This window comes from Aedes albopictus, chromosome 1 (genome assembly GCF_035046485.1).
Source record: "Aedes albopictus strain Foshan chromosome 1, AalbF5, whole genome shotgun sequence".
NCBI classification, from domain to species: Eukaryota; Metazoa; Arthropoda; class Insecta; order Diptera; family Culicidae; genus Aedes; species Aedes albopictus.
In genome coordinates, this window is record NC_085136.1 from 278505331 (window position 1) to 278520950 (window position 15620).

Consider the following 15620-nt stretch of genomic DNA (forward strand, 5'->3'; position numbering starts at 1 on the left):
ATAACAGCACCTATTCAAATCTCCAATGGTATTCATTGATTATGAAGAAGCTTTCGATCGTCTCAATCACGAAAATATGTGGGGAGCCCTCAGGCGCAAGGGTGTCCCTGAGAAAATCATCGGCCTCATTGAAGCACAGTACAGGACATTTTCGTGCAGAGTACTGCACAACGGTGTCTTGTCCGATCCCATCCGGATCGTTGCTGGAGTGAGGCAAGGATGTATTCTATCACCGCTACTGTTCCTCATCGTCGAGATCGACGAGATCCTGGTAGGTGCGATTGATCGTGAACCAAATCGTGGGTTGCTGTGGCTGATGACGTTGCTCTGATATGCAGAGCAAGCTCGATGATATTGCCAAACGTCCTCGGCGGCAGGTCAACAAGACTAAACCGTTAGATGTAAACATGGTCAGCCGGTGCACCAAGATCGACATAGGTGCACGGATCAAGAAGGTGAGGGCTGTTTTTGCGAGTTTTAGAAATGTTTAATGCAAAACTGTCAGATTAGTCAACGCATCACAATCGAATTTTCAACTCAAACATGAAATCTGTGTTGTTGTACGAAACATGGTGTATATCAGTGATGAACATTCAACGGCTGCAGGTCTTCATCAATAGATACCTGCGGTATATAATTCGTGCATGGTGGCCGGACAATTGGATCTCCAACGAAGAGCTCCATCATCGATGTCTTCAAAAACCGATAGCGACAGAAATTCTGGAGCGAAAGTGGAGGATGGTCGGACACACTCTACGCAGGGGCAGAAACGAAATCTGCAAGCAAGCGATAGATTGGAACCCAGCAGGAAATTGCAGCAGATGCAGACCCTAGGAGTTCTTGAAGGAATTCCTTAGGTAATTTCAGTAGTAACCTCTGTCTAGAGTCTAGAGAATTTTCTGGATATAACTCTTGAGCAACTCCTGGAAGAATCATTCTCCGAAGAAATACTTAGAAGTGTCTTAAAAGGAATTCCTGGAATAATTCAAAGAATAATCATTGAAGGAATCCCCATGGAAATTTCTGAAAAAAAACCCTGTTAAGATTCGAGATTAAATTCCTGGAGAAGTCTACGGTGGAATTCCTGAAAAAAGTTGTGGAGAAATATCTGAAGATATCCTAAAGGAATCCCAACTGAAATGATCTCAATTCCCAACAAATTCCGTAGAGAAATTGCTGGATAACTAAAGGCATCCATTCAGATTGTTTTACGAAATCAAGACCAGCAATTGAAAAGGTCGCATCAACGTTTTGTAAATAGACATGTTTCTGCCGACTTGAGGCCACTAACAGAAAGCGCATACATCAAGCTTTCTGTTAATGGTGGTGAGTTGCATGGATGGATCCCAAAAGGCCCTAAGCCGTCAGAAACGTGTTTGTTTACGCAATGTTGATGTGGCCTTTTCAATTGTTGGTCTTGAAATCCCGAGAGGAATCTCCGGAAAATCTCTGGATGAATTCCCGGCACAATTTCTGGAGCAATCCCAGTAGGGGGCTGTCCATAAACCACGTGGTCATGAGGGGGGGGGGGGGGTTCGGCCAATGACCATTTTGTATGGACGAAAAAAAAATTTTGTATGGACTAATGACCACGCGGGGGGGGGGGGGGGGGGGGTTGAGAAGTCCCAAAAAAATGACCACGTGGTTTATGGACAGCCCCTAGGAGTTCCTAAAAAAATCCTAAGAGGAATTTCTAAAGGAGTCGTTAAGAAAATCACTAGAATTCCTGTATAAATAAATTCACGACGTAATTTTAGGAGGAATTATTGAAAAAACCCTAATTAATCCACCTAGCGGTGATGGTGCCTTTCTCGTGCTTTAAAATATCCTTTCAACAAAACTCAAGCAGGGTGTTGATGACATTGACATAAATATAAAATGGAAACTGCTTGCTAAATCTACTCAATATGGATACATTATATATTAGCATAACATCCAATATTCAGAAAATATAAGACAACGATCCAAAATTCAAACCAAACAAGTGTTATGAAGCCGCAAAATTTCTAAACGCCATTTTAGATTTTCCGGTCATCATTTTTTGACTCCGGATATCTACCCTAACTGAACTAAGCGCCATCTTGAACATTGAGACACCATCTTGGATGTTCTGGTATTCATTTTTGGACTCTGCACCTAAAATTATTATCTGCGATCTTATGTATCGTATGTATGGGTTTGGTTCATTTTTATATTTGGTAATTTCCGGTGGTATACCCGGATCTGATTCCATGACACTACCGGTTGTCCCAACTCTGGTCTGAGATTATTTTATTGCTAATTCTTCACCTTTACTTAATCACCGAGATTTGATATACAGTGACCCCACACCGATGAATCTCCTTAATTTTGTACACTATTTATGAATCACCATGTTGATCAAATGAGTGATCCATAAACTGTGGTCATTTTTGCCGATTGTGACATATGACTGTATCACATGTATGGGTTTGATTCACTTTTACTTTTAACTACTTTCGAAGCCACAGCTGAACTCGCAACACTACCGGTAATCTAATGTGGTCTGACCCTATTTTTCCATCAGGTTGTCGATAAGTCGTGATCAGTCTTGTAAGAGATCACAGTCATTTGAACCTTTTCGTCGATATTCGGCCTCCTTCGTCTCCGACATTCGCAACACAAGCAATCAAACTACTGTTCGAAACAAAAATGTCAAACGAATGCACTTTACGACGATAGCGGCTTCGGGAGACGGTTCGGCTTTTGTTATTCCTGTCTTCTTCCATAATAAGAACTATATTGCCCATATGTGTGTCGTATTCAATGCAACATGCAAGAATAATCTAATATTAACATTCATAATCGGAATTGGCTGAGAATCTATGCGTAATGCTAGAATTACACACGTGTCATCGTGTCAGATGACATTGATTTGACCCTTTCTTATGTTTATTGATCTTCGTTCTACTGCTCGTGTTGTGTGTAAGAGGTAACGGTAGCGCACGAATGTAACAAAGCAAGCTGACACCCGACTGCGGCAGCGAAATGAAGGTAGTAAAATGTGTCGAATGTTTACAAGACTGGTCGTAATTTGATGTACCGTAAACCGGGGTCAAATTTATCTCCGGGTTGAAATTTATCAGACGTTTTTCCGTTACATAAAGTATGTTTTAAATAGTTTCCTTATATGTATCGTTTAGTATAGGATTCCTACATTCCGATACTTTGAAGGGAACTATGTAAATTATGCTTTATCTAACTGAAAAACGCCTGATCAATTTCGACCCGGAGATCAATTTGACCCCGGTTTACGGTACCGATCCCGGTTTGGTTAAATTTTACATTTTACTACCCGGATCTTATTCCGGGTAACTACCGGCTGAACCAAATATGGTCTGACACTATTGTCTTGTTAACTGTTCATCAGTTAACCAAAAACGTTTCAAATTGACGGTGTCCCATGCAGGGTTTGACAATTTCGACGGGACTCTCGGAACCAATTCCGGAACACTACCAGTAGTCTCTAGTGTGATCTAAGGCTATTTTCTTGCTAACTGTTCATCAGGTTATCGCAAAAGCCACGATTTGATGTGTCACATGCCTGGATTTTGTTTACTTTTACATTTGACCTCTTCCGGCCACTCAAAACCGATTCCGAAACACTTGCTGGCCGTTCATTAGGTAATATAAAAAGCCGCTATTTGATGTGACGCATGCACGGGTTTGTTGCTCTTTCAGATTTGACCACTTCGGTGGGAACCCCGGAACCGGTTCCGGAACACTACCGGTTCAGATATGGTCCGAGACTATTTTCCTGCTTACCGCTCATCAGGTTATCGAAAATGCCGTGGTTTAATGTATCGCATGCATGGGTTTGGTTCAATTGTATGTTTTGCCACTTCCAGCGGGACGCCTAGAATCGGTTCCGGTGCACTACCGGTTCAGATATGCTCTGAGATGGTTTTCTTGCTCATTGTCCATCAGGTCATCGAAAATGCCGTGGTTTGAAGTGTCGCATGCATGGGTTTGGTTCAATTGTATATTTGGCCACTTCCAGCGGGACGCCTAGAACCGGTTCCGGAACACTACCGGTTCAGATATGGTCTGAGACTATTTTCCTGCTTACCGCTCATCAGGTTATCGAAAATGCCGTGGTTGGATGTGTCGCATGCATGGGTTTGGTTAAAATTTTGTGTTCTTTGCCACTTCCAGCGGGACGCCTAGAACCGGTTCCAGAACACTACCGGTTCAGATATGGTCTGAGATAGTTTTCCTGCTCATTGTCCATCAGCTTATCGAAAAAGCCGCTATTTGATGTATCGCATGCATGAGTGTGGTTCACTTTTATATTTGACCACTTCCGGCGGGACACCTGGAACCGGTTCCGGGACACTACCGGTTCAGATATGGTCTGAGACTATTTTCTTGCTTACCGTTGATCAGATTATCGAAAAAGCCGCGGTTTGATGTGTCGCATGCATGGGTTTGTAGCATTTTCATATCTGGCCCCTTCCTGGGGTACCGGTCCGGAACACCTAAATAGCCATAACTCCGGGACGGCTGGACCGATTCGAACCATTTTCAATAGGAAACAATGGGACCAGATTCCGCGTCGAATGAACCATCGGTCATTAAAATCGGTTGAGATTTACTGCCAAAAAGTGATGTGAGTTTTTTTGTACACACACATACACACACACACATACATACACACACACACAGACATCGCCTCAATTCGTCGAGCTGAGTTGATTGGTATATGAGTATCTAGCCGTGTACAAAATTTCAAGACAATTGGTTTGGAATTGACTGAGTTACAGCGAAGAGTGCCCAAAATACCGACCGCTGCCCAAGTGGCTCGCTACCCTACATGATGTTTACAAAGTTGTAAGGAATAGACATATCTTTCATTTGGTGGTTGCTGCGATATTTTATATAGCTTCTAGCCTCCATACAGGTATTTTTTAAAGGTGTAAAAATAACCAAAAAAACATTTCCGATTTGAGACACCTTGAAATCTTCACCAATTACACCGTGTCCAATAAGTTCTCATACAAATTGCAGATTTAGAAATTTTATTTCACATATGTGATTCATATTTTCAAAATGAATACATGTATTGAAAGGCCACATAATACTGAATAAAGCATGTGGATTAGAATAACTTAATTTTCTATTTGTTTTTATGAGCCTAGCAGTACACTTCCGTTTTCTAAAATCCGTTTTCTCCGGCACGCAAAAAAATATCTGAAAAGTTTTTCATTCTACTGTAGCGAAATAGAGTCCATAAGGATAAATTTTGACTTTGTATCCCAAGTTATGTACCAAATAGATATACAAAGGCTAAAACAATACAGTTTTAGTGATGATATGGTAAGAAATTAGCAAGTAAGCTCAACTGCTGATTTTCATGAAAATAACCGTTATATTAAAGATAAACATCATATAACGTAAATTTTGGACAAAATTTACCACAATAGAAATACAAGCATGTTTTATAAGTGAGAATGGTGTGAATCAATCAAATAAGATGCATCCATGCTTCTTTAACACAACAAATCTCATTGAAACGGGTAAATTGACATTTTAGTTTAACTTACGTTTTATTTTGTACAACATTAAACGGCTCCGCGAATAAATTCAATATCTCTGCTCGGAGTGGATGGATTCGAATGAATTTTTGACACAAACAGCAAAAATCTCTATAATTTCAGAAAAGGAGGGTGTGATTCGCCGCACGATGCTGGAAATCAGTGTTTTGAGCTCGTTTTACCCCGCGCTCTCTTTTTTACATCTTTTTGAGAAAATCTTCATCTATTCCCGATTGGCGTGCAAAATAAATGACTTTTTTAACTCGTGTTTGTGTAGAAACTTCCATAGTATCGGAAATTTGACATAAGATGGCTCCTTCTCTTGTCGATTGCATTCCACTCCGGGCGGAGATGCATGTGAAAATTTAAAGAAATAGGGGATATCGGGATTATTTGAAGATATTTCAATTTTTAAGACCGTGCGGTGAGCCAAACCAGCTCCATTCGATACTACAGAAGTTGTAACACAAACACGAATCAAATAAATCATTTATTTTGCACTCCAGGATTTTTCCAAAAAGGTGAAAAAGAGAGAAAGTGGTGTAAAACGGGTCCGATACACTGATTTCCAGCATCGTGCGGCGAATGACCCCCTCCTCATCTGAAGCTGTAGAGTTTTTTGCAGTTTGTGTCAAAATTTCATGCAAATCCATCCACTCCGAGCCTATTTTTTCCCATTGTGCAATGGGGAGGACAGGAGCCTAATTTGTTTCAACTTTAAACCATTACTCATTAAAATACGACAAAATACCAATGAAATGGCGTGCGTGCCAGCTGAAATGGACTTACGACACATAAGCGATCAGCAGAGAAGGATAAAGGACAGTTAGTTCCGAAACATATGCTGTATTTGATGTATGTTAGTTGGCCTTTCAATAAATAAATTTACTTTGAAAACCCTAATAACAGATGTGAAATAAATTGAATTTGATTTTGTATGAAAACTTATTGGACACGGTGTAAGCTATAAATTTGACCAGGAGTTTATTTTACCATTAGAATTAAGATGTGATGACTGGCTGAATTCCAGAATTGTTGTTTTGTATGAAAAGGTCTAATGGACAATCATCGTGTGGAATTTTTGGATATTTTAATAGATAAATCCTTGTGGATGACCAGACAAGATAACCTAGAAAAAAATAAACTACACCAGTTCCAGTTAGTGCGGTAATTTGTAAGTTGAAATCTCTGGAATTTGGCTCTTAAACACATAAACGGTTTTGTTAGAGACGCCATCTTTATATTTCTAACTGCGTCGAACTTTAGCATCAGTCGTTTTTTACCCCATATAGGGTATTGGTTCCCTTATTAAGCATGTGGCTCCCATTTTCATCCTACGAAAAACAAAGGATTAAAGCGCTGTTTGTTTTGTTTCTTATTTATGTATTTTTTGTTAGAAGTGAGCCCGCTTGAAAACAAAAAGAACGGAATCAATCGGAGCCGTAATCGCTTGTTTTTCGAATAGGATGAATATGGGAGCGTGAGATTATTGATGGCACACATACCCTAGGTGGTTATTCGAGGGAGTTTTTACTAATAATTACATTACTGGATTCAGTATATATTTTTGTGAGGTTTTGATGTTTTCAAATCAAGTCAATTATACTGCAGAACCATTACTGAGAAAATTTTAAACTAGAGATCATTTGAATAGAAGTTTCACTTTTGTTTGATCAACAGCAACTCCGACAACCCCAACTTCAAACTTCCCAAATAACCACGGTACTACATAAAGCTAGTATTGCTTTATGAACACAATTCAAGTTCATTTAAAGTGAAATTTGGTAACTATAGAATCAAACTAAGGATAAGGCAGTGTCGCGAATACTCACTTGCAAGAGTGATACTCACTTGCTTCTATCTCAGTCCAGAAGCATGCTATCAAAAAATGATGTTTGAAGGGCTTTTTGTTTGTAGTTTAATCTAGAAGTTTGCAGAATAAAGTAAAAGTCGCAGACGCATGCCAAAGTTTTGAGAGATCTGTGAGTACGAGTTGAGTAAAACTCATGCAATTTATACTCACGTTGTGCTCACAGCTCTCTCACGGTTATGGTATGCGTCTGCGACCTTTACTTTATTCGGCAAATCTAAAAAAACTACAATCTAGAAGCCCTTCAAGCATCATTTTTTGATAGCATGCTTCTGGACTGAGATAGAAGCAAGTGAGTATAACTTTTCCCAAGTGAGTATTCCCAACACTGGGATAAGGTTGCTTCAGCACAAAGATGACCATCACAATAATGGCCGCCTTTTATTTTTCTCGAAACTTTTCGGGCACAGACCAAGAGAATCGTTCAAAAAAATTGATTTGAAAATGTTACTCACTGCTTGCTTACACGCACTGAAAATCCAGTACCATTTTCAGGTCGAGGTGCTTTACGGGTTTTCGGTTTTGTGCTCGAGAAAATACAACAACCATATGTTTTAACCAAGGGAATAAGTTTCAAAAACTCATATTTGGCTAAATAGCTTTAAGTTTTAACAAAGCGTTGGGTTGTTTTCTCCCTCGCCGCACCGGAATGTTGTCGAAAACAAAGAGAGAAGCACCGACGCATCCCCTGCTTTTCCGTGGAAGATGCCGAATGTGGGTTTTCTTGAGTTAACCCAAATTTGCGTCAATTGAGGCCTCCGCTGGGTGAAAATAATTTACCATTGGGTCAATTTTTTGCTGCTATCAAACGAGAACTACTTATTCGCCACTATCGCTGTTTGACGCAAATTTGAGTAATTCCTCGGAAGACCAGGATTGCGTCAAAACAACTTACATTTGGGTTGATTTGTAGTTCCGTGTACGATACAACTTAACCATCCAACACCCAAAAAGGAACCAATGAATGGAGATAACAGATGTTTTTGAGTGGGAGGTGAATTGTACAATATGTTAACTCCATCAAAACGGTTCCTTTTTCCGGTTCACTTTTTATAACATAATGTGATATATTTGAGTTAAGGTACCCCGGGGCAAATGAGAATCGGGGGCAAGTGGGACCTACAGCTATGTTTTTTATTATTTATTTTTAAGACTACCATTCTCCGTGGAAAACAGATATCACACCTACGGATACTTTGAATACATAAATTGTTATTGTTTCAACCATAAAGAGATCATATATGTTATTGTTGTTCATATGTTATTTTCCATTCACTACGTGAGATTGACATGCTCTACTACTTTCGTCGTTTGAAAATAGATATGTTATTCTACAAAGACTTTTTCGGTTTCAGGATAATATTTGGAGTTCTTACAATTGATTTTAGGCGAAAAAATTGCATATGACTTTTATTTATTACCTTTAGTTTACTGCTCTCACTTACCCCAGTGCATTTTGCTGTCTGGGGCAAAATAATGAAACAAACACAATTTCATAGGTTGATCTCGCCTTGTCTAGCCTAAGACAAAATTAGCACGAAAGTCAATAAAAATTGGTGCTTTAAGTAAATCTACTGTTGATAACCTCTATTTAGGGTAATTGTTCCCTTCGTTGTGGTAGTACCTAATGTTGCGGTAGTGGCATTTAAGCACTTTTTCGACTGAAATGTTACCAAAAGGCATTTTTAATAGATGTTTGTATTATACTTAATTTATAAGATTGCACTTTTTGTGTGCTTAAGTTTTGCTCAAAAACCTAGTTTAAAAAAATATTTTCCTTAATATTTCTGCTGCTGTGTTCCTATTGTTGCGGTAGTGTTCCTAATGTTGCGGTATCCCATATGATTTCAATGGGATACCGCAACATTAGGATCCGAAATTAAATTTTACCTCCATAATAGGAACAGTGTGCCTATTGTTGTGGTATGCGATTATTGATCGAAAACAGAGAGAAACGATAGTTTTCATATTTTTCCCAGCAAATATAGATAGAAAACTACCGGCTAACGTTTTGAAACCGTTCATTAGATGGTACGATCATATTTTTTTGAATTAATTTACCTTATTACCACAACGATCGGCACACTTACCCTAGATGATGAAGTTTTTGTTTAAAATGGTAAAACCTTGGGTAAACCTTTTTTTTCAAAACCATGTATTTTTTTTTTGTTTTTCTCTTAACCTTCCGTAACTCGCGCGGTTGCCTACCTGCGTCAGCACCACGCTAATGCTGAGATCAAAAAGCGAGATTTTTTCAACGTGTTGTACAAAATACAACAGCGCGATCGTTCGAGGGTTAATATCTTCCTTTATATTTTTTTTTTTCATTTTACGGTGCATAATGAGTTCTTCTGAGCATTCTATGAAAAATAAAAATAGGAAAACAGCCTTTTTTTTAAATTGATGGTTTAAAAACTTTTATTTAATGATCGTAAGATTATGTAAGGTAGAAGATGCTACTGAAAATATCGAAACCCTAGTTTTCCAATTGGAAGCAAGTTACGAAATCTTTTGTCACTTTATTTATGGCGCTTTTTTATACACATATTAATTTATTTTGCACGAGCTGCTAGAGTTAAATCAAGTTTTTTTCCCCAAAGATTTGTTAGTTTATGTGTTACGTAATTTATGTACGATACCACAAAACTCTTCTAATTTTAATCTGGCAGCGTCTATTAGGAGACTCGACTGTACTGCTTTGAGGCAATATTGAGCTGTACGAATTCGTAATGTATACCAGCAATAATAAATTTTATTTTACATATTAGTAGATTTACAAAAGTTTTTGATTCAAAACTCGAAAATCCGCACAAATATGATTTTTCGACAAAGCATAAAAAAAATAATGGGTTTGCCACCTGATTGCTACCATTCCTGTATATTTTATGCTTCCCTATCATCTACATATAGTAAATAACAACATGTGTTATACGAATGCGACCATGACTTAATGACGCTCATATCTCGACAGACCTATTATTTTGGGTTCCTTGAATATCTGATTATTGCCACTCCCAACTATGATTATTTGAACAAACCATTTGATCACAAACGGGTTGTGTAGATTTATCGAAGGTCACACACTCCCCCTCATACAACAATTCGCCTCGCGTCGCAAAACTAGAAATTGCATGCACTTTTATTTTCGCTCTCCAATCACAATCCACCACGAGTATGTATCGCGGACCGACCAGCCAGCAGTACCTACCACCAAGTACTCTTGGTCGAACAGGAGGTAAAACTTGCGCCACAGCCTGCACAGCAATAACAAAGAGCTGTGCACTAAATCTGACGTTTGCACAATAATTTTCTCCGCGCACTCTTTTGCACCCCCATGACGACGGCGATGCGTACATGTGCAGTTCAGGGTAGGTCCCGCTGCTGGCTGATCGCCGTCGTCCGTCACGGGGAACGCCGAACCCTGTCAGGCCACACAGATAACATCATCGACTTGATTGCATTTTGCCATAAAAACTCCAACTTTATATCGTAAATGCACCACGCAGTAGATATGTAGGTGTCTGTCTCAGAATGCACATGTGCATCATCGAGGTAAATCGCTGGTATGTGTACTTGACGGGAATGTCGCTGCACAGAGGAACGGTACTACGAAAAAGGGGGTTGAATATGTTTTTTATGAATTGAAAACTGGAATTTACGCATCGTTTAGAAACTGTCAGAAACTACTAATTAGTTAAAAGTCGTACATAAAAATTCAGTGGAATAGTTGTGGATCTTCTTGAGGTGAGACACTATAGGGATATTCCAGATTAGCCAAATTACCTTAGAGTTTAGAACTTCAGGTCTACACTCGTAACAGCATATCTGATATACTGAGTAACGTTGCATAATCAATCGTGGTTACTGGATCAATCTGAAGTCTACTAGATAATATTTTAAATCTCTGGGATATTAAGGGTTGTCCAAACTGTCCTGAAGTTTATTTCTTGATAATTCTTCTTCTTTTTACGGCTCTACGTTCCCACTGGAACTCGGCCTGCTTCTCTTCAACTTAGTGTTCTTTGAGCACTTCCACAGTTATTAATTGAAGGGCTTTCTTCGCCTGCCATTGCATGAATTTATATATTTTGAGGCAAGCACAGTGATACACTATGCCTAGGGAATCGAGAAAATTTTCCCGACCGCAACGGGAATCGAACCCCCCGTCTCCGGATTGGCAATCCATAGCCTTAACTATTAGGCTAATTGGAGACCTCTCTCTTGACAGTAACAGTAGTTATGCTGTAGTTGTACTACAGAGTGTCGCGGCAAGGAATGAACCACGAATTCGCTGTACTGTACGACGAACCTAGCATCCGGAAGGTTGTAAAAGCTGGAAGGATACGATGGGCAGGGCATATTGTGAGAATGCCAAACAACAATCTCGCAAAGCTGATGTTTGCAAGTGATCCGGACGGTACGAGAAGATCTGGAGGGCAGCGCGCAAGGTTGGTGGACCAGCTGCAGAACAATTTGGCAAATGTGGGACGCGGCCGATGATGAAGGACTGCAGCCACGGACCGAGTGTTGTGGTGAAGATTTGTTGATTCCGTTTTATTATGATTGTTATTAACGCTAAATAAATGAATAAGATACAATCATTCATTCATTTATTTTATTTAGTTAACATATAATTCATGATAACACTGAATCAACAATTTGCCGCCATAATACTCGATTTGCAGCTACAGCTCTCCAACGTCGGTCACGCCCAACGCTCGCCAGATCACGCTCCATCTGGTCCGCCCATCGTGCTCTCTGCGCTCCACGCCTTCTTGTACCAACCGGATGGTTAGCAAACACCAACATTGCAGGGGTGTTGTCCGGCATTCTTGCAACATGCCTTGCCCACCGTATCCGTCCAGCTTTAGCCACTTTCAGGATGTTGGGTTCACCGTAGAGTGCAGTGAGCTCGTGGTTCATCCTTCTCCGCCACACACCGTTCTCCTGTACACCGCCGAAGATCATTCTTAGCACGCGTCGCTCGAAAACTCCGAGTGCTTGTAGGTCCTCCTCGAGCATGGTCCATGTCTCGTGCCCGTAGAGGATCACCGGTCTTATTAGCGTTTTGTACATGGTGCATTTGATGCGTGGGTGAATCTTTTTCGACCGCAGTTTCTTCTGGAGCCCGTAGTAGGCCCGACTTCCGCTGATGATGCGCCTCCGAATTTCTCGGCTCACGTTGTTGTCAGCCGTCAGTAAGGATCCGAGGTAGACGAATTCCTCCACCACCTCGAAAGTATCCCCGTCTATCGAAACATTACTACCCAGACGGATCCGGTCGTGTTCGGTTCCGCCTACCAGCATGTACTTTGTTTTTGAGGCATTCACCACCAGTCCGACCTTTGCTGCTTCGCGTTTCAGGCGGGTGTACAGTTCTGCCACCGTTCCAAATGTTCTTTAGCGATAATGTTCATGTCGTCCGCAAAGCACACAAATTGACCGGATTTTGTGAAAATCGTTCCCCGGCTGTTGAGCCCGGCTCGTCGCATCACACCTTCCAGCGCGATGTTGAAGAGTAGACATGAGAGTCCGTCACCTTGTCGCAGTCCCCGGCGAGATACGAATGGACTGGATAGTTCACCCGAAACCCTTACGCAGTTTTGCACACCGTCCATCGTTGCTTTAATCAGTCTTGTCAGCTTCCCAGGAAAGCCGTTTTCGTCCATGATTCTCCATAGCTCTGCGCGGTCGATACTGTCGTATGCCGCTTTGAAGTCGATGAACAGGTGATGCGTTGGGACCTGGTATTCACGGCATTTCTGGAGGATTTGCCGTACGGTAAAGATCTGGTCCGTTGTCGACCGGCCGTCGATGAAGCCGGCTTGATAACTTCCCACGAACTCATTTGTTTTAGGTGACAGACGACGGAAGATGATCTGGGATAGCACTTTGTAGCCAGCATTCAAAATAGTGATCGCCCTGAAGTTCTCACATTCCAAATGGTCGCCTTTCTTGTGAATGGGGCAGATTACCCCTTCATCCACTCCTCCGGTAGCTGTTCTGTTTCCCAGATCCTGACTATTAGCCGATGCAGACAGGTGGCCAACTTTTCTGGGCCCATCTTGATGAGTTCAGCTGCGATACCATCCTTACCAGCTGCTTTGTTGGTTTTGAGCTGGTGAATGGCATCCTTAACTTCCCTCAGCGTGGGAGTTGGTTCATTTCCGTCCTCCGCTGCACTGGCGTCGTCGTTCCTTCCGTTGCCGTGGGCTCCCGTGCCTACGTTCTCCACGCCGTTCAGGTGCTGATCGAAGTGCTGCTTCCACCTTTCGATCACCTCACGTCCGTCCGTCAAGAGGCCTCCGTCTTTATCCCTGCATATTTCGGCTCGCGGCACGAAGCCGTTGCGGGATGCGTTGAGCTTCTGATAGAACTTCCGTGTTTCTTGGGAACGGCACAGCAGTTCCATTTCTTCACACTCCGCTTCTTCCAGGCGGCGCTTTTTCTCCCGAAAGAGGCGGGTCTGCTGTTTCCGCTTCTGTTTGTAACGTTCCACGTTCTGTCGAGTCCCTTGCTGCAGCATTACCGCACTCGCTACGTTCTTCTCCTCCAAAACCGTTCTGCACTCTTCGTCGAACCATTCTTTCCGTCGATTCCGTTCCAAGCACCCGATGGTGCTCTCGGCTGCGTCGTTGATGGCTGCTTTCACTGTACTCCAGCAGTCCTCTAGAGGGGCCTCATCGAGCTCGCCCTCGTCTGGCAACGCGGCTTCGAGATTCTGCGCGGTTGCTTCAGTCGCTCTAGGTTGTACCGTGGCGGTCGCCGGTACCGTACATTGTTGATGACGGAGAGTTTTGGGCGCAGTTTGACCATCACCAGATAGTGGTCGGAGTCGATGTTGGCGCCACGATAGGTCCTGACGTCGATAATGTCGGAGAAGTGCTGTCCGTCAATCAGAACGTGGTCGATTTGAGATTCCGTCTGCTGTGGTGATCTCCAGGTGTAACGATAGGGGAGGCTGTGTTGGAAAAAGGTGCTACGTATGGCCATATTTTTGGAGGCGGCGAAATCAATGAGTCGTAGGCCGTTTTCGTTCGTTTGCTGGTGGGCGCTGAACTTACCAATCGTCGGTCTGAATTCCTCCTCCTGGCCTACCTGAGTGTTCAAATCTCCTATGATGATCTTGACGTCGTGGCTTGGGCAGCGGTCGTACTCGTGTTCGAGCTGCGCGTAAAATGCGTCCTTGTCATCATCAGTACTTCCGGAGTGTGGGCTGTGCACGTTTATTATGCTGAAGTTGAAGAATCGGCCCTTGATCCTCAACCTGCACATTCTTTCGTCGATCGGCCACCAACCGATCACGCGCCTCTGCATATCACCCATCACGATGAAAGCTGTTCCCAGCTCGCGTGTGTTGCCGCAGCTCTGGTAGATGGTATGATTACCTCTAAACGTTCGCACCATGGATCCCGTCCAACACACCTCCTGCACCGCTACGATGCCGAACCCGCGGTCCTTCAGTAGATCGGCGAGTATGCGGGTGCTCCCAATGAAGTTGAGAGATCGGCAGTTCCACGTACCGAGTTTCCAATCGCAAGTCCTTTTTGTTCGCTGGGGTCGTTGCCGTTGGTCTCGGTTCGTATTATTCTGTTGCTGATTTTCCGTTACAATGGTTTTTTACGGCTGGCTCGTAGGGCCTGACACCAACCCCCTACTTTCCGGAGGACCATAGTGCACAGTTGAGCTTAGAGTCCTTCCCTGGCACTCGGACGTAGATCAGCCGCCCCTAACATGGGGATCAGACGCTGTTGTGAGCCGCTCCTCTTGGAGAACAGACGCTGTCAGCCTACCACCAAAGTTCCCACCGGGGTTGGTTACCCGATCTTCCCTAAGGTTGCTCATAGTTTCCGGCCGGTACCGCGTGGAGGTAGGTATAGGAGTTGCTGGGCAGAGGCTAGTGGATCACAATGGGATCTGAATTGCGCAGCATACCCAGCCTTTACCGTGCCTTTTTTACAAATTACACCTCTTAATTTGTCAATTAATCAACATTCTGTGTCTTTTAATTTTTAAGTTTTTCCGAGTACGCTTGTGGTATTATTATGCATATAAAATAACGCTGTGTTGATCAGCACTGTAAACAGGAAATTATTTTCATCGTCACACAATATTGTAGCAATAATATCTAATGATGAGAATCATTGGCCTTGCCCATGACTGATTGATCACAGTTTCTCCAAGTGACGCTATACGTA